This window comes from Canis lupus, chromosome 27 (genome assembly GCF_003254725.2).
Source record: "Canis lupus dingo isolate Sandy chromosome 27, ASM325472v2, whole genome shotgun sequence".
In the NCBI taxonomy this organism is placed as follows: Eukaryota; Metazoa; Chordata; class Mammalia; order Carnivora; family Canidae; genus Canis; species Canis lupus.
Window position 1 is genome coordinate 23,264,071 of NC_064269.1, and position 22,660 is coordinate 23,286,730.

At 35.7% G+C, this 22,660-nt stretch overlaps 1 protein-coding gene and 1 long non-coding RNA gene across 11 annotated transcripts in view; one reads left to right on the top strand and one right to left on the bottom strand.

Moving 5' to 3' along the window:
• The window catches only part of SOX5 (SRY-box transcription factor 5), a 1,002,640-nt gene that overhangs the window by 306,731 nt on the left and 673,249 nt on the right, over positions 1–22,660 (top strand). The gene's annotated exons all lie outside the window — the stretch shown is intronic.
• LOC112665527 (uncharacterized) lies at positions 16,107–22,596 on the bottom strand. The gene is made up of 4 exons (XR_003140429.3): positions 22,375–22,596; positions 18,270–18,473; positions 16,836–16,981; positions 16,107–16,482 (listed from the first exon to the last, which is right to left on the bottom strand). It is a non-coding gene; the product is annotated as an uncharacterized LOC112665527 (long non-coding RNA).

Consider the following 22,660-nt stretch of genomic DNA (forward strand, 5'->3'; position numbering starts at 1 on the left):
TATAGGCTGTTTCAAAGCTTTTTGGAAATATTTGGGGGCCTATACTAATAAATAAGTGAGATGAATCAACCACAGGCAAGCACATTTCCCTACAATTATAGTGCTGTTGGAACACTTTTTACTTTTGTAAACATGGCCTGAGAATTTTATTATTTTTTTCCCTCAATTTGTGGGAAACATTAAAAAAAATTTCTTTTACTTTGCACCTGTACACTACTTCTCTTCCAAGAATATTTAAGCTTTAAGCACTTTCCAATCATTACTTGGTTAGCTGCCAACATGTCAGTGTTTATAATATGGAGGAACTGAGGCAAAAAGAGCCAAAATTTCAGAATTAAAAAAAAAGAAAGTTGATAACATGAGAATGTATTCCTGGCTCTTAGTCTCTTGCAGTTTCACTCAGGTGGTATGATGCTAGGTTGATAATCATTGGAATGAAATTATTATCTTAATTTCCTTGAGCTTTTTTTTTCAGTTTGAAGCATTGAGTTTTATATGACTGACAATGACTGATATGACTGTCATAAGATACTTTACTTCACTCTTCTAAAAAAGCTCAGTGTTTATAAATAATTTGAGAAGCCAACAAGAAAAGTAATAGTCAAAAAATTGAAATAGGCAATTTTTAATAGTTAATGTGGAATGGCAACTAAGGAGAAATTCTATGAGAAAATATTATTAGAATATAAGGTTCAACAAGAACTAATACCAAAGTTTTATAAAATTTTTTTTAATTTTATTTATTTATGATAGTCACAGAGAGAGAGAGAGAGAGAGAGAGAGAGGCAGAGACACAGGCAGAGGGAGAAGCAGGCTCCATGCACTGGGAGCCCGACGTGGGATTCGATCCCAGGTCTCCAGGATCGCGCCCCGGGCCAAAGGCAGGCACTAAACCGCTGCGCCACCCAGGGTTCCCCAAAGTTTTAAATGTATGCACACAAGTATGCACACCAGGATGTATAGTAAATCTAAGATCAAGTTATCTGAAGATTGAATTATTTTCTTCAGCTCAATCTCAGGCAAGTCAAGTCGTCTTTGTTTTTAAATTTCTTAAACATGTTGCCTTTATTTTTATCTATTTATCTATCTATCATCTATTTCTGAGAGAGGAGAGAGAGATTGATTTTAAGATTTATTTATTTATTTATTTATTTATTTATTTATTTATTTATTTATGAAAGAGCACATGTAAATAGGTAGGGGGAGGGGCCAACGGAGAGGGAGAGAGAGTCTTAAGCAAACTCCCCACTGAGCACGGGAGCCAGACTCCGAGCTGGATCCCAACAACCCTGAAATCACAACCTGAGCCAAAACCAAGAGTCAGAAGCTTAACTGACAGTGCCACCTAGAAACCCCTGTTTTTTTCTTTGTAAAAATTGTTTTCTATTTCCTAGGTTCTGTATTCATTAACTAATGCTCGAAGTAATTTGCTAATATTAATTGGAGTCCTCTTATGTGCTACATAATCATCCTAGATTTTGTGGTTACAGTGGTAAGGACAAAGTCCAAACAAACACAAACAAAATGCTCCCAAAACACTAATCGTGTTTTTAGCCACCCTGGAACTCACAGTGTAGTGATAAGGAAAAATCAGTATTCTTAAACAATTACACAAAGCAATGTAAATATGTGACTGTGATGAATACTACAAAAGAATAGTAAACATTGATGAGCCTTCTGATAGAAGGATTTCATCTAACTGGGATGTCTGGAGAAGGCTTCCCTGCAACATGAGTTAGATATAGCTACATGAAGAATATAAATGATAATAGTAATGGCAAGAGCCAACCCTATTGATCCCTTTCTCTGCCCCGGGCACTGTGATGGTCATTTGACCTGTGTCAATTTGTCTAATCCTTCTAAATATCCTGTGAGGATAGCAGTATTATTCACCCCAGTTTGCAGAGGGAAAGTCAGTACCACCAGGAAAATTCCTGCCTAGGAATCTGTTTCAGCATCCAAATGTTTAACCATTCTCTTCTATCCTGGCTCATGTGAAGAATGGGAAGAAGAAAGTTTCAGGCACTAGAATTTGTGCAATTTGTGACTAAGCCCTGGAATAACAAGAGGGAGTACAGTGAGAGGAGAGGCTGAGGGAATGCCAGTGGGAATATAAAGTCAGAGGAAGCCAACAAAATACAAAACTGCCTGCATTTGCTTTCTATGCATCTCTAGACTCTATTACTACCCACATGTCTCAGACCAACCCATGGGAAGCCATCTTTATTTAGGGAGTAGCAAATCACTCCTGGACTTTAAGTCTTCCAGCCAGATCTACTTGAAGTTATATGGCAGAGCACAGAGACTCAAGGTTAGAGAAATTCAATGCAATAAGCAAGGTGGAAAAGCTTTCTACAGCCTTTCTTCCCCCTCTAAATATGAAAAACACCGATTGGTATAAAACCACCAGCCTTTACACCAACTTACCTACATCCACAACATAAATCTTCGTAACAAACTGATAAATTAAATGATTTTGCCTGGGATTAACTCTAGAACCATCATGGAAAATGGTAACATAGTTCATGAATGAGAAAAAAATCATGGTTATTATTTTGGTCTGTTTCAACATTAAGAATATTTCTGGTCAGGTAGAAGTTCCACAGATAGATAGAAAGTTCATTTGTAATTTAAAACTGGGACCTCCTCTCTGGGGTTGTGTTAAGGGGCTTTCAGTATATATTGTTACAGTAATAATAATAGGTGTAATTTAAAAGTACATAATCAAATGCGTAATGAAAAATCCTGTTTCCTTTTGATAAGTGGTTAGTTAGTTAAATCATTCTATAACACTGCTATTCTATTAAGGTAATATGGGGTTTTTAGAAGACTTTATTTAAATATTATATCCAAACAATACATAGAGTAATGCTTTTTACATGGAGTGGTTAAATGAAAAGGATCATTCATAGAAAATAAAAAGTTAAATTTATAAATATAGGACAAGTTAAAATAGTATATTTCATATTTGTAATAACAGTTTTAGTGTTTTTTTTCTCTTTGAATTAATAAATAGTATGCTATTGAACATTCCCTACTTTTAATGTTTTGGTTATAGTTAAAATAAATATAAGATAGAAATTACTGTTATTACCTTAAATTAGAATATTTTTATGTATTCATAATATTCAGGAAAAACACATTTTACATAGAGAACATTGTAAATTCTATGAAACAAAGGAAATATTAGAGATTATTTATAAGCTGGAAATAGGGAAATATAGCTTTGATTGTTAAAACATTTAAACATGTCTCTAGTAAATCATGTGTTTAAATAATATACGTTTTATGATACGAAAGTAAATGATCTAGAATTCCAAGTTCACAGGGATATACATATGTATTTTCTTCATTTTTGTTTTTTTTTCTGATTATAAAAGAAAAAACTAGTGAAAAATATTCAAAGTAATAGAATTGTAAAGGAGAAAGCAAAAACCTACACAATCGCCTTTTTCCAGAGACAACTTTAACGTTTTGTTTTATATCCTCTTGCTATATATAAAGACACCTTTCTCCCCTCTCTTAAAGTGGTGTCATAATCTTAATTCCCTGTTGATGGACATTAGGGTTTTTTCCATTATTTACTTTGGCAAATGAAGCTACAAATTAGTATTTTTATGCATGTATCTTTGCACATGTGAGTGATTATTTAGATAGGATAAATTACTAGAAGTGGAATTGCTTGGTTGAAAATCATGCACATTTAGAATTTCCACGCATACTGCCAAATTGCCGTTCGAAAGTGTATAAATTTACACTCTCACTAAATATATATGAGGATTTGTTTTCTTCCCAGCTATTAGCACTAGGTATCATCTTCTTTTAAAATTATATCAGTTGGATAGAAAAGTGATATCTCATTGCAGTTTTAATGTTCATTGCTTTGGTTATTACTGTAGGTACATGTTTGCAAAAGAATAGGATGGTATAGGAGAGAAAACAAACTGGATTTGTGTAGCTCAGTGGAATAGAGATCAGTTTGATCTAGAGAGTTGAAAATGGATCTTTCACATTAGTCTATTCCACATCATCCAGTGTTTTCAAAATGCCTTCATTTTTTGTAAAAACAGTTTGCATGTCGTGACACATGCCTTGAACTGTTTGCTTCAGTGGAGGAATGTGCAGAACTGTAGCAAAACCTTCTTTATAATGAAATTATTTTAATACCTTTCAGGCAAGAAATTAGTTTCATCAAGAAAATTGATTTAATTTAGAAGAGACGCAGTATTTATAGCCATAACCAGGTTAAACATTTTTCTTCACTCCTCTATCAGAAAATAGCTTCTAACCAATATAGAGCTCTAAATCAATTAGTTCAGTTTAAGGTTTTAAAATTTTATTAATACTCCACCCGTCTTTATGACATTTATTTTTCTGTGCAAAACTTTGGGGTTCTTTTCAAAACTTTACAAAATAGACAAAGTAACTTTTGCCTGTGAGTTGACTGGCCAAAAGAAAAATTTGCAGTCTTGACAATAATGGATTATTTTGATTCACAGAGCTGGATAGTGATAAATGATTTTAACAAATTCTTCTGGGCCTCTTAATATTATTTTCTTCTCTTTGCAAGTGCCTAAATTCATTAAAAAATTAAAACTGTATGTAGTAAGAAAACTTACTTTATTTCCAGTGGCTTTAATAACAGCCAGAAATTTTAGTAGCTGATTAATTTTCATGAATCATCCAGTACTTACTGTATTTTAGAAACGTAAGTTGAAGGGAAATCAAGAATATTGATATCCTACAAATGTAACCTTACTGTTTGCCAGACCTGCAGGCTGTAGATCTTAACTGCACAGTTTCTGAATGGCAGCCTAATAAGCTTGAATATTCCGTTGAGACTGGAAGTGAAGTAAATTTTTTTGCAATGTCTCCTCTAGACGTACCATCGGTCATCTGAATGCTGCAGACTGTGAGTGAAGTTTTGATCCCCACAGCACACCTTGTGCAGCAGTACTAAAAACAGATTATGGCTTTTATTTTTCTTTGAGATTCATTTTAGATCATCTCTGGATTTGAACCTTTGTTGTGATTTATGAGACTGTCCTGCCATAATCATGGCCTGTAACAGAGCAAAAGATTGTTTTTAATTGTCTTGAGTTTTGTTCCTATTTTGAAAAAGTATGCTGTCTTAAATTTTCATTGAAAGAGATTTTAAATCTTAACATAGGAACAAAGAGTATTTTGTAATGAAATCAGGCAAAGCCACTCATGTATTTAAAATCTAATTATCTCTATTGAAGTTACTTTAAGTTGTGCCCAAATCTACATTTATTTGACTACCAGGAAAATATGTTGTTGTTTCAGATGTATTGGTACACTCTGGTATTACACTTTGTTTTTAAATGCAAAATAATATGGCTTAATTATAAATAAGGGACAGCTTAACAATGAATCTTAAGTTCTTTATTTTTTTTTTCTTAAGTTCTTTACAGTAACATCCAGGCAGGCTTAGGAATTCTCTCCTGTTACAAATTTGTAAAAAAATGAGTAAGGGAATTCAGAGTACATCTAATGAATCTTCCTATTTCATGGCACCATACATAAACCATTAAACTTTAGTGAAAGTCTAGTCATAGGAAAGAGATTTAGTAATCTATTCTCAGTGAATACTTGTATTATGCATTGTTTTGAAAATTGTGCCATTAAAGACAAATCTGTACAGTAATATGTATTTCAAGTTGAAAAGTTACATTGTGTATTAATTTTCATGGAAAAATAGAATGAATATGAAAAGCAGCACAGTCATCAGAGATGTTGTTCAATAGTAACAACCACTTGGTTGAATTGCATCATTTTATACGTGAATTTCCTCTACTTGCCACCAAGGGTAGAAGTTTTGGAGTGAAATTCAACTGCCAGTTTTGCCAGTCTTAAGATAATATAGCTAGACATTAGTTTGGGCTGGAGCATGATATTTGTTTTTCTACTGATTTTATTGGAGAGGAGAAAGGGTAACTAAACTACTACCTAAGTAGGAATTTGGCCAATAAAACAGTAATGTGTAAGATAAAGAATTTGAATAATTGGACATGTTTAAGAATTTAATTTTATCATCTGGAAATCTTGGCATTTGACTTTGAGATACAGCATAGCGGAATCGCCATACATTGCATCTCTGTGCAGAAAACTGGTTATTCTTTTGGAAAATACAGATTTATAGAATAGGTTGCAGCCTAACAGAGTGAATTTTCAGGATCAGTATTGACAAACGAAGAACACGAAGCAAACAGTGGCAAGTGAGGTGTTATAGCAGGTAAAATAGGGAGACCCCCAATTTAGAGCCTAATATCACCTTTGATATGCCATTAAGTAACTGTAGCCTTGCACTAAAATCAGAATTTTAATTTCAGGCTTATGATTTAGCTATATCTTACAAAATAAAGAGAAAGAAAACACTTTAGATAAGCTAAAATGAATTTTTGAGGTAGTTTAATATGAATGCAACCACTACTTGGAGTTTTTATATTTTAAAATGGATAGGCAGTAAATAGGATTTCAGTATATGTCACATTTAAGAATCTCTTTATATAGTCCCATAACTTTATGTATATAAAAAGATACATACATTTTGCTAAAATTAGCATAAGGCCTCATATCTGGAGCTACGTATTCCCTGCGTGGCAATGCAGTTTTATTCCTTATGTCTTCTATATCCTCATCAAACATATATACTTGGGACATTGGCTTGAAAGGGAATGGTCAGGTTAAATCTCCTTTTTAAATAAAAGCTTAAAAGATCACATGAAAATAAATTGTAGAAATGTCTTCGGACACTTACGACCATATCCTTGCTCTAAGATGAGACTTCCTAGTGGAAAAGTTTGTTTTCTTGTCTTTAACCACTGAATTCCACTTTCTCTTTTGAGTGTAAACTGGCAGATTAGACATTTCCAAGGGTTTGTTCAGTGTGAAGTTTTTCAGGTGATTTCAGTTTAATGCAACCAGATAATTGTAGCTCCAGGGCTTAGTTAGGTTGTAAAGCTGCTAATCCAGACAATATTACCCGGTCACATGTTGTGCTTATAGGAGACACCTCTGCCTTTAATGGTCTCTCCCCATGCTGGCGATTCCTAGTTTCAGAAGTCCTATAAAAATGAGGCACACCAGGCCAAGATTAAGTCTGGGAAAAAAAAAATCAGAATATGCAGTTTGGGGCAACAATGTGAAATCTTAAATCTTTTACCAAAGATGAAATTTGGTATTTTCATATCATTAGATTCTACTTTGTTCCTAAAATGTAGTACCGAATTTGAAAATTATGTCTTTTTTGTTTAAACAAGCTACTGCCAAAGCAGTCATACCCTAAGCATTTATAAATAGTTTCGTCAATTACTACAGTTATTATGTGATAGGATTCTCCCTTTCAGTGGAGTGCAGTAATTCACTTTCCATATTTATTCCACTCAGAACCTCTTCTGAACAGCAATTGTAATGCAATATTGAATAATGATATTGTTGGGATTCGGAAGGTTGTTACATTTTTCTCTCACCCTGACCAAAATCTGGTATTTCTATTGTAGTTAATATATAAATAGATGCTTATAAATAATAGGCAGATCTATTCATTTGTCAAACCTTTGTTCGCTCTTGTGGCCCACATGCTAATGAACAATTGGAAAATAAAACAACAATGGAGACAGGCCGTTTATATGTGATCAAGCCTTTCTATTCTGACATTGAATATTAGAGATGGGCAGAAGTCCTGCTTTAGAGCACACTTTAATGTGGCGTATACAAATGGGAATTAGGATTCTATTGTGTCTAAGGCTAGGTTCAGGATTTGGATGGTGTAAAGTACGTAGGATCTAAGAGGACAAAGAAGGAGGTAGAAATTTGGAGCTCAGGCACTGGGGTTTGTGTGGCATGAAAAAATCATCTCATGGCAGTAAGACTACTCTGTAAAGTGCCTAACACAGAGCTCAGCTCCCTATAAATGCATTTTTTATATTTGCCTTCCATTTTCTGTTTCCTTCCATCCCTTCCACTCCCCCTCCTCCCTGCCTTCCTGCCATTCTACTATGTATTTTGTGAGGGATAGCTGTATTATTTTACTCTTAAAGGGTCCTCATCTCAAGCGACTTAATATTTTCCAAAAAAAAAATCATGTGTTGGTGTCACAGCTATTAATTATACTTCATTCTCTTTGTTATCCTAGAAGGAGGCTAACAATAAGGCAATGGATAGTTTCTACTTGTCTTCTATCCTTGGTACCTTGGATCATCGAGAAAATCACTCCTTCTCGGCTGAGGTTGTCAACACAAGGACCCTTGGCCTTCTTAATTGTTATGGCCCAACAGTGTCCCCTCTGGGCTCTCAAGAGGAAGGACCAGGGATGCCTAGAGGTCATGTTGGTCATGTTGGTCAGTCCATTCTTTTCCCTTCCCTGGTTGTTTTCCCTCATAGTCTCAAAAGCTGCTGCTGTTCTCACTGGTACAAAACTTGCATATGTAGCAATACTGGCCCAAAAAAGGTGGGCATAATGGTGGGAGAGGGAGGTGAAGAGGTAAAAGGAGTTAAGATGAAAGAGGCAAACTTTCTTCCTTCATTTTGAATATTTGGAAATATTCCATATGTTTCATTAAAAATATATATATAGGTACATTGGCTTTATTATTGTTAATTAGGATGAACTTAGTTTTTGATATGTTCTGGTCACCATTAGAATCTGAAGCAGTTCTTTAAATAAAATATGAAAAATTTTGCATTCACTTAAAACATATAATTTCACCTTAACTGTATTTATAACTTACTAGATAATTATCATTCCTGATTGATGGAGCAGAGAATTCATTGGAAATATCGGGCAAAGGTAGCCCACTTTGACTTTGGTAGCCTCGCTCTGTAAACAGGATGTTTACATATGAAATAGATAATTAAATCAGATGCTAAATACATTATTCATGTTTCAAAAAGTGAATCTCTATTAATTTGAATATTTAATAATTGTTACTTTTTTCTTGTTAGTTTGCTTATTAAAAAACAAAGTCTAAGAAAGATCAAGGCTTGGAATTTAAATTATTCATATTTTAAATTAATTTGAAGGAAATTACAAAATAAATGTAGGTTCCTAATTGTCAAAATATTTGTTATTAGTATCCATTGTTCTATATAAGTGAATTAAATTTGCTTTGTTGATGACTTTGGTATGGACCAATTAAATTTGATATAATTAAGGTTCATTTGGTTTCACATCACAGTGACCTAGGTAGTTTTTTATAAGATATATATATATAGAGAGAGGATATTGGAGTATCGCAGTGCCCCAAATCTTGGATAGGCAGGACCCAGAGCAGCTCAGAGGAACTCTTGTGAACCCCCTCTACCCAAGTGTGTTACCATTAAAGTCATTCAGTGGCCTTGAGTTCCAATTGAGACCTGGAAATAAAATATTTATTCAGACCCGATAATATGCTAAATTCAGAACATAGATAAGTCACCAGGAGTTATACTCTGGAATCACTGCACCAATTTCTGCCGAAAATAAACAATTTCTTGGCAACCATCTCATTTTTCAATAGACTTTTGAACCTCTAATGATCAAGAGATTTTGTCCAAGTTCCTCATCCTTTTCCCAAGTGTTGTCCTGTGTGAAGCTTCTAGAGGATGCACTGAGCATTCTAGTTCTGCATTACTTTTCTGAGCTATAGATACTGACCTTTTTTTTTTTTTTTTCAGATTTTGACCTTTCACTGAACTCCCCAATGTGTTTATTACTTTCACCTGCTTCAATGCCCTTATGGCACTCTACCTAAATAATTACAGAAATGTAGTCTAGAGTCCTTATGGGTTAGGGCTGAAAACTTCCAAACAAGAAATGGCATCTGGTAAATGTCTCTTATTGCCAATCAAGTGCTTTGCAAACTTATTCAGCTCTGCCTCTTGATTATATTCCTCCCTTGGTTTCCAATCCTGGCTTTCAGATCCTTCTAGTTAGAAGATAAGGAAACTATAACCAAACAGCCCTGCGTACATAAATCAGGTAAAGACTTGCTGAGGTGGTGGCAGCTGTGGTGAATCAGAACTTGAGCCTCTTGTGTCCCTGGCCTAATTTCTTCCCTGGTAGCCTGAAAGAATTTGGAGTTTCAAATATTTTCCTATAAAAATTCTAAATTTCATCATTACGATTTCTCAAATTTACAGATGATAGCTCTTTTTTCATTAAGTTAATGAATTTTCTGTGTAGTCTCATTGAGTGGTGTTTTGGGTTAGAATACCAAGCAATGCTCCTTAGTGCTAGGTATACAGATTAGCAAAGTATGGGAAGGGTATAAATCCTATCATCTGATTACAGTTCCCTCTTTATCATCCATGGAGTGGATCATGCAAAGTCATCTATTGTTATAATTTAATGGTTTTTGACTAAGTACAGGGAAGTCTTGCATATAAGTAATCTTATTACAAGAAATTCAGCTGTATTATTCTTGAATACTTAAAATAGCTAAATGTGATTACAAAAACTTAAATCTAGAAGAAAATTATGTGTCATTAGTACATATAAAAGTATTCACCTAAATCTCACATTATAATTAAATACATAAAATATTAAGCTTGTACTAAAAAGGTACTTTATTAAAGGGATAAACATTCTGCCCTTCACTTTCAGGTCTTGTTTATGAGAGTCATTTGGCTACAATAATTCTATTACTCAGGTTAGAAGGCACCTTTCAGCTCAGCTTTCTTTAAGACATTACCAATCTTGTACTAGTAGAGTACAAATATAGGGTTTCTGTTATTTTGTTTTATGTGTTTTTCATTTGTTCTTTAGTTTTGAATAAACCACAGCAGTAGTTTACACATTAGAAGTCTGGTGATTTCTAGTAACTAGAACAGATATGAACCAAAAATAAGCTTAGAAAATTTAGAATTATTTAATTAATCTGTCCCTCTGAGCTACCAAGCTTTACTCATAAGATAGCTCTGATGTCTTCTTTCGTAGACTCTATAGTTGTAATAAGCTGAAAAAAATGTTTCCTGAGCCCACAGCAGAATAATGTAGCAAATCAGAAAAATGAAGGGCCATTCCGAAGCCTTTAGAGTGAGACCCTGTAGGGGAGGTGACAAAACAGAACAATGCAAAACATAGAAAGTACTGGGGTCATAGTAAATCAATCCCATTTAATGTAATGCAGGATTTCTTAGCCTTAGCCTGTTGACTTTTTGTGGAGAAGATGTGGATGGGGTGGGCGTGGGCGATGAGCTGTTCTGTGCATTTTAGGAGGTTTAGCAACAATATTGGCTTTTATCCATTAGAGATGCCAGTTGCACATTCTTCCTTTCCCCATTCTCCCCACAGTTGTGACAAAAAAAATTGTCTCCAGATTTCGCCAGAGTTTCCCTGGGGGGTGAAATCGACCCCTTTTGAGACCACTGATGTAGCTTTTAACAACTGTAAAAACCTTGATAATCCATCAATACATAATTGTGATATTCCTTATTATAACTTTAAGCCATCAAAAAGTTTCACTTTTTCTCTTTAATTTGACAGGTAAATATGTAATGCATTTGAGAAAGCTCTATATTCTCGAGACTGAAATTTTAAGATAAATTGATATTGTTTGTGTGGTAAAGGTCCATAATTTTACAAATTCAGGAATCTTTTTATATTCTTGTGACACCGGAAAATATTGAATACTATTATTTTGTGAAATATTTGCTTGCCTAATTATGCAGTTGAGTATTATAGGTCCTTTGGCATGTCCCTAAACTGATACTAAAATTATCTTCAGTTTCCTAAGCACACATTGTAGATCTGTAGGCAAAAACAGCCCTAGCACAATAGGAAGTATGAGGAAGTTGGCCTTGGATTCCATGTTTAGATTTGGACAGACAAAATTGGAAATGAATAAAGATCCCATGATATAAAGTTCCCCTAAAGACTGTTCTTGATAGTTTGGAAAGCAAATTGTACCTTACCTTTATTCGTTTGAATAGATTCTCCTGAACAGAAATCATGACATGAGCTCTAGTCTTTTATTTGTTCATAACTGAACATATTGGAAAAGATTGCTTATATTCTTCAAACTTATCCTTTCTAGGGGTTTATTTTAAAAAACCACCCAGTTATTTAGTGCTAAATATGCATATAGGCCTTTCTTGTGCTGGCTGTACCATATCCAAATGGTATCAAATAGCATAGTTTTTGACAGTGTCATCTATTGCATTCCTAATTTCAATGTTCCAGATTCAGAAGACTTTACCAACTGGGTAGCCCCTTGAAGAAAACCCAGGCTTAGAAGAACAGCTGTGTAGGAGAGTGGCTGCTTGTCCACAGGTGCCTCAGATTCAAGTTGACTTATGCAACAGAATGTTAAATTTTGTATTCTGCGTTCCCAGCTTAAATTTAAAGTTTTCCCCTTTACCACATTTCACTATTACTCTTGATCTCTGAGTTCTATAATTTGTAGTTGTGTTCCTTAACATAGTTTTAGTGTTCATATTTTTATTTGTATATTAACTTTTCTTCATATTTTTTCTTCATAATTATATACATTTTTCCTATTTGATCATTTAAAAAATTTTTGCTTATATCTTTCTTAGTATTTTCCTATGTATTTTATGTATTTTTGTTGTAATTCACATGTTGGTTAGTATATTCTGTAGAAAATTTTTATCCTCATCCCATTTATTTGCACTTATTTGAAACATTATTTATTTACTCATTTTTGTGTGTGCGTGACTATTATCTGTATTTTTCTGTCGATTTTCTTATCCTTATCATTCATTAAAAGGCTAGGCATATGAAGAACAGCTATAAGATCTATGTTCTGAGAAAGAGGTTTTGAATATTTTACTATTTTAGTCCCCTAAAGCTTACTCTAAAACCTCTGTGTCAAAACTCAATGGTCTACAGTAGCCAGACAGAAGTGGTGAGGACTAGGATGAACCCAAGCATATGTGTCCTTATCACATGGGCAGCTTCCATTTTGTACCAGTAGATTGCTGCCATGTGAAAGGCTAGAATAGCATTGCCAGATCTTCCAAATTTTTGAAAGGTGTCAGAAATATGGATTCTCTCAGTTTCTAAATACCAGAAAATACTACAAAAAAGTCAATACTATGTAGGTCAAACAGAATGCCAGTCAGTGATATCCAACAACTTCTAAGGCTATGGCAGGAACATTTAAAGGCAGGTTATATTGTTAGCCAGCAGAATGTTTACTTAGGAAGCTTACTCTTATTGAATATTCTGAGAGTTAGAAATTAGCAATATTTAGCCTGCCTTTCTGTCATAGGGTACTTTTCTAACAATTATTATCTTAATGATCAAGATTCTTTTTTTCTTTTAGGAATAGACTTATTTTCTACATTTTGGTTATCTGAATCCTGAAGATATTCAGTATTAGTAGATTTCCTTTTGTGTTAAGAAATTGTCCTTCTGCATTTACAACTAACATTTACAACCACTTACCTGTACTCCCTTTTGTTTTTTGTTATTTTGATTTTAATACTACCTATAAAATCTCATTAAGAGTAAAGTAAGGATTATTCCCAAATTATCATAACAACAGAATGATTAGGAAACAACATTAAGAATTCTAGAGAATATATAAGTAGAATGTGGTATAAGTAGAAATATGAGAATTGTTCAATGGAGTGGAAATGAAGTAGGTCATTGCTGTCTTTGGAGAAAAGAATATAATCTTGCTTACAAAATATCAGAGCAAATAGAAGAATCATACAAAGTGAATGAAAGTGGGGTGAAGTTAACTGGGATGATTTGTGAAAAAGTCATTGTTTCTAGATTGATTTCCAAATGTGTTTAGAAGATTTGAAGAGAATTAGGAAAACTCAAAGGTTTCAGTAATCCTATTATAGATGGCTATGTCCTAAATATCTTGGATTATAGACCCAACACTGTTCTAGAATAGTAGAGGATAGTGAAATTGAAAGTAAATTGATATTTTTAATCCTTTGACATATGCTGTATCATTTGACACTTAAACACCCTATGGAGTAATCAGGAGAATTATCCCCATGGAAACTGAGACCAGTGAGAATAAGCAATGTTTCTCCTAAGACACATGGTTAGTTCTTAGATGTCAGAAATATAACTTTAGGCTCTTTCATTCCTGGACTTTCATGCCATTCTACTGTTCTGCCATATTATCATTGGTAAATGGATAGTCACAGCAATCATAAAATGTACTAGGAGGGACGCCTGGGTCGCTCAGTGGTTGGGCGTCTGCCTTCTGCCCAGGGCATGATCCTGGAGTCCTGGGATCGAGTCCCACATCGGGCTCCCTGCATGGAGCCTGCTTCTCCCTCTGCCTGTGTCTCTGCCTCTCTCTCATGAATAAATGAATAAAATCTAAAAAAAAAAAAATGTACTGGGGGGCCCATTACTCTTGTAAGCTTATACGTGGAGACACTAGATAAGATTCTCAGTAATTGACAATGGGTCTTTCACTTCAAGGTGGAGGTATTTTGCTTGTGTTGTGTTGTGTTGTTTTGTTTTAATACAGGTTAGAACATACAGGCAACTAATGGTAAACCTCTGACCTGTACTCTTTTTTGATTATATATTATTTTCAGTTGATTGAACGATATGCTTACAGATTTTTCCTAGACTCAAGTTTGTGGTTGAGTTTATTAAATCTAAACCTTTCAGATGAAATAAGTGAGAAAGAAAGGAAGCAGTCACAAAACATAATCCTGGGGGATTTTCTTTTTCCATCCATTTGCAGTCTCCACTGATTGTTCTAAACATGTGACTTCAAAACAGAGGAGTAAATTTTGTCACTGAGTTTTAAAAAGAAAATAATTCCAATGTGGCCATTTTCGATGGAAATTTGAAGAGAGGGAATGAGGCGACCAGCCCCTTTAACTAATGTCTCTCTTCATCTTAAAGCAAGTGCTTCAACACTTGAACACTTGTGCTTCAACACAGAGAACCAAGGTTTCCGCTCTGTGTACCCTATTGGTGTTCTTGTTTTCTTAATTCTGTGGAAGCCTTGCAATATAGATATATAGAGAAGCTCCTGGTTTGAATTCTGCAAAAATTCAAAATGCAAAGTGAGGATGAGGTTCTTTACTAGTTAGTTGGATTTTGTTACTCAGTAATTAGCTCAATTTTCAGTATATTTTTTCCTGTTTACATCTTGTTAAGAAACAAGAAAGAACAACAGGTCAGAATCATGACTGTGTGTTTTTTCTATTGACGTTATACTTAGGTATATTTCTACAGCAGCTACCAGGAAACCTCTGAAAAAAGGCAAAATGTGAGCTCTGTGTCAGAGTACAATTCCTGTCTTTTACTGAGATAGACAACTGATCTAAGCGGATATATTACTTCTGGGACAGTGTTGCTTTGTTTTCCTTTCCTTTCCTTTTTTTGTTTTTTTTTTCCCCATTTCCAGTTTGAACTCTGACTCTAAGAGTGAAAGTTCAGCCCAACAGTTTGTCCATTTTCATTCATTCTCTCCTGTGCGAGTTCCCCTTACTCCGCACCTCCCTCTCCCCAGCCAGTTGCACTTTTCCTGGAAGTAGACAGTAGATGTTACATATAATAACTCTGTGCTCTGTACAGTGCGTTTGGGTGTGCTCCGTGTGCAATTTCCTGGCAGTCATAAATTAATTAAAAGTAGACAGGAACCACGGAAAAAGAAAGTTCTCCCTTTTTCTCCCCCTCCCCCTTTCTTTTTCTGCGGGTAAATAGCTACTTCCTTTGTTCCTGGCTGCACGATTTCATTTCTGCCATTATTGTCCTCATTGTTCTCTGAAACAGGAGGGGTCTGGGCCAGGAGCAGCAAGGTCTCAGCTAATGACGGGAAGTCTTTAAAGTTTGCGCTGCATTTCATCTTCTCTGTGGGAGTTTTAGGACGTATCCAGTGTTTGATCCCCACCGCGCAACTTTGCTTCTAGTTAATTAACAGATCCCCCATTACACACTCTCATCTAGAAGCACATGGGAGGCCTATTGGGAGGTAATTCAAGGCCAATCTGAGTGATGGCAAGAATTAGAGAAATCAGTTGTTTTAGGGCTAATGTTCAGGAAATAAAGATGTCCCATTTTAGAGATCTCATTTGAAATTTTTGATTACTTTCCTTTCTGTTTAAAAAACAAGATAAGGGAATTATTTTGTCCACATAATCTTACCTTGACTATTCAGGGCAGTTTGAACTTAGAACTCTTTATGACTGCATGGAAGAAAAAATGGGGGAAAGAAAGCTACACAGACAATACTATGAGATACAGCAATGCTAACAAGAATTTTGGCCTCTGTTTTATGGTTAGTAGCTTTTTCCTGTCCAGTTGATTAGCCAGGTCACAACTGTCCACAGCAGCTTTTCCAGGACACCTGAGGCAGAGTCACTGGCAGGAACATCTTGGTAGTGGCTCACTTTACACTTGAGGCTAAATCATACTTTGTTCTTGGGTTGCTGCTTTGGTTCCAAAGGTGTCAAATTGATTTACAAATAATAAATAGTAGCTTCAGTATCAGAATCTCGTTCCATTCTTGCCTCTTTCCAGATGAATGTCTAAAATTAAAACAAACTTATCCAAAGTTAGAAGTTGGCATATGAGTGTCAGGATAGAGCCCTGGTGTTTTTCAGTGAGTCTACTATTCCAGAGCACAGGTAGCCCGGGTTTGGGTGGCATTTGAAAGGGGAATGGCATGTTTAATTCCTTACCACTCTACAGTGTCCCCAGCCGTATGAGCAATGACCCCCTTTATCTAATGAATTAGGAGCTACTTCTGCCTTGCAATTCTCAGTTCGACACTTGGCAATGAGAATCAAACCGGGGCTATTTAGTACAGCAGTAAATGGCCCGCCACATTAGCCCCCTGGCATGCTAAGCTATTAGGTTGTTTTACTGTTGTTAAAGTTACATTTGTTAGGTGGAGTTGTTGCCCTTCCACACAAACTCAGCAGTGCTTGATACTGGTGGAGGCAGCACGTGTACGAAACGTGTGCCATGCAGGACCCAAACGGTCAGGCAATGTGGCTCTGCTGCAGATAAGAAGCATTCTTCTGTCTGAAAAAGCAGAAGCGTGGATTATTATGATTAAAAAAGAAGAAGAAAGAAAAGGAGAATGCTGGACAATTGTGGTTTTTGCACTTTGCTCTGACTAAACTAATTACATGGGCTTGATTAACCATTAATTTATAGCAGTTCTTAAGTGAACCACTAATTGTCATAGTGCCATGGAGGAGGAAGGCCAGGGATGAGAGGCACTAAATAAGCTGGTGTGGCTCTCCACAGACCAGCAACCGGTGCTGCACACACACATTAGAGCCGGGCAGCATCCTGAGGAACCAAAAGATTAGCATGGGAATGAAGGAGAAATATTCAGGATGCTTCAACGGTGGTATGTGCATGTGTATGCATGCATGTGTACGTGTACGTGTGTGTGTGTGTGTGTGTGTGAGAGAGAGAGAGAGAGAGAGAGAGAGAGAGAGAAAGAGAGAAAGAGAGAGAGAGACAGAATATTTCTGCAAAGAAAGGAAAATGCCAGTACTATATAGCTCCATGCAGCCAGCTTGCAGGGTTGAGTTGGCATTTGGTAACTTGGTAGCGGCTGCCAGTGTGTGTGTGGTGGGAGAAGAGGGAATAGACAACAAGAAAAACACATAGAGCTTAAAAAAAGATGTAAAATGATTCACTTCATGCCATATGGACAAAAATGTTGTCACAAAAATAAGGCCAAAAAATAGTGCCAGGTTAGACTTTTAGTTCAAAAACATATGTATAATCATCCCCATGAACATGAATTTTAATTAGTATTTTGATAGAGAGAAACCAGATATTTTTTTAACCTGCTCTGTTCTTGTTTTCTGTTCCTCTCCCAGTTTTAGCCTCCATTAAACATTCATATACTGTATGTTTTGTGTCTGTATGAGGAAAATGCCTTATCCCTGGATTGGTGGGAACGCAAACATCTTGGTTTTCTGTGGCATACAAAATATCTTCCCAGTGGAGCTCACAAGCAGTAACTTATTGCTGGGAAATCTAGAGCTCTCTCTGAGCCTTGGGTACACCAGGAAGGAAGGAAGCCATATGCCTTTTCCTTTTGTCAATGGAGGCATCTGCACCCATTTGCTTCCCCTGATCTACTCTTCACACCCATCCACATCTCATCTCCCTGGGATGCCTTTTAAAAAGGAAACAAGTTTAGTCTATATACATATTACTATGTGACAGGGCAGTTTTAGGGAAAAAGGGATAAGATTGCCACTACAGAAGCTGTTTAAAATGGAACACATAACATATTGATACACTTAATAAATGCTTGCATTTTAGTTATTAGTTTTATTCCACCTACATCTGAAAAGGATTTGAGATGACATCACTCATCAGAAGATACTGTGCTGAATCATCTTCCAACAGCAAAGCTCTTTCCCACCTTAAATAAGGTGCTTCGATTAATGCCCTGCATGTGATAATGAGATGCTGTTATAACGAAATGCTTCTATTAGCAATAATTTTGCTGCTTAGGGGGCCACCCACACTTCAGGATATTTTCTCCCTAGAGGAATACAGAGAAATCAGATACTTGAATTACAAATGATACAATGGAATAAAAAATCTGGTATCAAAAATCAGTCAAGTCTTGATGCAACAATATTCACCTATTTCATATTCTTTTTTTTTAAAGATTTTTATTTATATGGGGAGAGAGAGAGAGAGAGAGAGAGAGAGCATGAGCATACATGAGCAGCAGGCAGGGACAGAGGGAGATAATCTCAAGCAGACTCCATAATGAGCATGGAGCCTAGCATGGGCTTGATCCCATGACCCTGAGATCATGACCGGAGATGAAACTGAGAGTCTGATGCTTAACTACTGTGCCACCCAGGGGCCCCTACCTGTCTCCCATTCTTTATTAGAATTCCTGAGCTTGCCTCTGAGTATTAGGTGTACTTCATTCTACTTCAAGGGCATGGGTAAAACCGATAGCCTTAGGAAAGGTAAATTTTACTGCCTTCTTGGGGTCCCTCAGGGGTTTCTCAGACTCTTACTTTTTTGCAAACACTAACAAAATACCTCTTTTTTTTTTAAAGATTTTATTTATTTATTCATGAGAGAGACACACAGAGAGAGGCAGAGACACAGGCAGAGGGAGAAGCAGACTCCATGCAGGGAGCCTGATGTGGGACTCCATCCCGGAACTCCAGGATCACTGCCTGGGCCAAAGGCAGGTGCTCAACTGCTAAGCCACCCAGGTCCCTAACAAAGACACTTCTTTTTTCTTTCTTCTTCCCTGAGGAAACTCTGGTCCCTTCAGCAAGAGTGTGACACCTTATAGGCACTTGCTGAGTACACCATCTTGGTTTCTCTGGGCTTGCTGTCTAACCTCTACTCTTTCTCAAAGGCATTAGTCATCATTCCTAATAGCATTTATGACAATAGCAAAGAATATGCTATGGATGCTCGGTGATCTCAAGCCACAAACCAAGACCCATGTCTATCCATTACATTGGGACTGCTACAAAGGTGGTTTTCACATTATGTGTAGGCTGCTCCATTTGGGGAAGAATAGAAAAAGCTATTGCTAAATACACTTGCCTACTTTCAGAATTATAACTCAGGTTTTTATTTTCTAAAAACTATTACCAAGGTTTTGTGCCAGATTGGATTACAGTAGATTCATTCATTCATTCACTCATTGATTAATTCAATCACTATTTTCAAATCCTTAACATGAGTTCTAAATTTAAAGAAAGTTAAGGTTTGTTCTTCGCTATAAATATGTTTGTACACAGGCAAATAGTTCCTGGATTTTATATTTTTAACTTCTAGTTGGTTTAGGTTAATGTCTCTAAAATGCCTCTAAAAGGAAGAAAAAAAATAATATTTCTAAAATGCATTTTCTCTCTTAGTATCAACCAAGACTATTTCATAATTGCTTTTCTAATAGACATTTACATTCAAATTAGGAATAAATTTGAGCTCTAGTGAAAGTATCAAAGGCAATTCAGACTTCCCAGTCCTGCTTCTCTTCCATATGAGAAATAGAGAAGCAACTGACAGCCACAGTAGACTCAAGTAACTTGCTTACTTACCAGTGATTTTCTGGGAATTGTAGGAGGATTTTAAAAAAATACTCATACAGGTTATTAATTACAAAGTTATTTGCAATTTCAAAATACTGTAAATACTCTAAATCCCTGTCCATAAAAGACCTATTGAATAAATGAAAGCATGCTCATATAATGAAGTATCATGCAGTTTTAAAAGATAATGAGGAAGATCACTGGGCACTAACATAGAGACATTTCCAGGATGCATTGTTGGTGAAAATTTTAAGAACTTCAAAGAGTGTATATAGAGTCCTTATTTTTCTTTTTTTTTAAATATTATTTATTTATTTATTCATGAGAGACACAGAGAGAGAGAGGCAGAGACATAGGCAGAGGGAGAAGCAGGCTCGTCACAGGGAGCCCGTTGTGGGACTCGATCCCAGGACTCTGGGATCACTACCTGAGGCGAAGGCAGATGCTCAACCACTGAGCCACCCAGACATCCCAAGTCCTTACTTTTCTATACTTATAATATAGCATACCATATTTTGCACAAGAAAGGTCAAATAGGAATACATATATATTTGCTTATTTTTACAAAACAAGAAATACAGGAGGGATAAGCCAGAATTAAAAAATAATTACTTATAATGTGTGGATGGGAATGAATAGAAGGGGTAGGGATGGAAATCTCCTCAGAGTTACCTTTATATGTAATTTTGACTTTGGACCATGCAAAATTGACCATATATATTTGAGAAATAAAAATTAATCAACAAGGAGTGGGAAAATGTCTGTGATGTTTGATACTAACATTGATGGAAAGCTGAATGGTAATTGTTGGTGCTTTGGACTGATAGTCTACTAAAAAACAAAGAGGAAATGAAGGGGAGGCACTTAAGAGATTGATATCAACTGAATTGTGTCTATTAACTGGTATAACTGGTACTTTCCCATTAAATTTATTCCTTAATTATTATTTTTCTTTCATTTCTACAGCTAACAAGAACTGCTTCTTCCTCTCCCATGCTAGTAGTTCTTTTGACAAGAGAGAAAAATAAATGAAACTATTAATAGTTTTCTCTGTTTTGGCAATAATTTGAGCCAATGATGGGATTTTTATATCATGTATTTTCCGAAGAGGATGATACACAATCATTGTATACTCTTTGCCAGTTTCTGAGTCTTTATAATTATTAAAAACATACATTATAGGAAATATTACTTGCTTCCTGAGCCACATTGTTTTTTCTTTTTCTTTCTATTTACTAGAAAAACAATACCAATAATGTACCATTTTCTATTAATACATAATCCTCTCCTTGAAAGTGTAACATGCCTTTGGAGCTAACCTTTTTGGAATTAAGAAAATTGTTATTTTATTTAACTATGGGTTTTCCAGTGAGCCAAATGTTAAAATTTTAAACTTTTTGTTTTTTTTTTCTTTCTCTCTTAAGATTTTATTTACTTGACACAGAGAGAGAGAGAGAGAGAACACAAGCGCGGGGGGGGGGGGTGCAAGAGAGGGAGAAGCAGGCTCCCCACTGCAGGAAGCCCAATGTGGGGCCAAATCCCAGGACCCAGGACCCTGAGATCATGACCTGAGCCGAAGGCAGGTGCTTAACCAACTGAGCCACCCAGGAACCTCATGAGGTTTACTTTCTTTATCTGTGTAGAATTTGTGGTCAGTTCAGTAAAAATTTATTGGCACCTACTTTGTGTCTAGCACTTGATTAGTTCCTTTTACTCAATGACCTTCTACTCAAATAGGCAAAATTTCATAGAATTTCACAAAGTGCTAGCAGTCTGAGAATTACACACACTGCATAGATAGAAAGCCAGAAGATGTCTAGAGCCATGTATAAAGAACCCTGTGTGTTTCTAATGAGAATGAAAGGAATTTGCTAAGCCTAAATAGCCTCTGTTTAGTTCTAAGTCAGTGATCACGATATTAAAGAAAGTTGTACCATTACACATATGAGTGCTTTTCATCATTCAGTGACATAGTGAAAAAAAAATAACTAAGTAGAAACGTCAGTTCCCCATATCAAAAGCTATGAAATATAAGTGCTCCCAGCCAAAGAAGGCAAGATCTGGAATTTTTTTTTAAATGTGGATATATAGAATAAATATGCAACCCTCCTGATAATGTTGGCTGATGAAATGAAATTCACCAACTGTAATTCTGGCACAGAGAGACACACATAGTGCCCGCATGCACACACACACACACACACACACGCACATACACACACACACCCTCGGCATATCCTTAATCATTTGCTATCTTATTTACATTTCATTTGCTAGAGTAAATTCTATCATTTGAACTTTAAAAAAATGTATTTCAATATTACTTAGGGAAAAATAGGAAATAATGTGATTGGCTTTCAAATAGCTTATTACCATTCAAATACTCTCAAGATAAATTATATTAAAGGGAAAAAAAAGAAAGAAACCCTGTTTCAGCTTCCGAAACATTCTAAATGGAGACTTAGCTCTAAGTAATCAAAATTGCTTTAGTTGTGCAGAGCGGCATTAAAAGCCTTGTCCACTAATTGAGTGAAGCAGTGCTACTGGAGCAGCCTTGTCCCCTCATTAGATGATCTTGCAGGCACTGTTTGTCATTCTGGGTTGCCGGGCTCAATCTAACAGTACTGCTGGCTCAAATTAGTGGTAATTCATTATGACA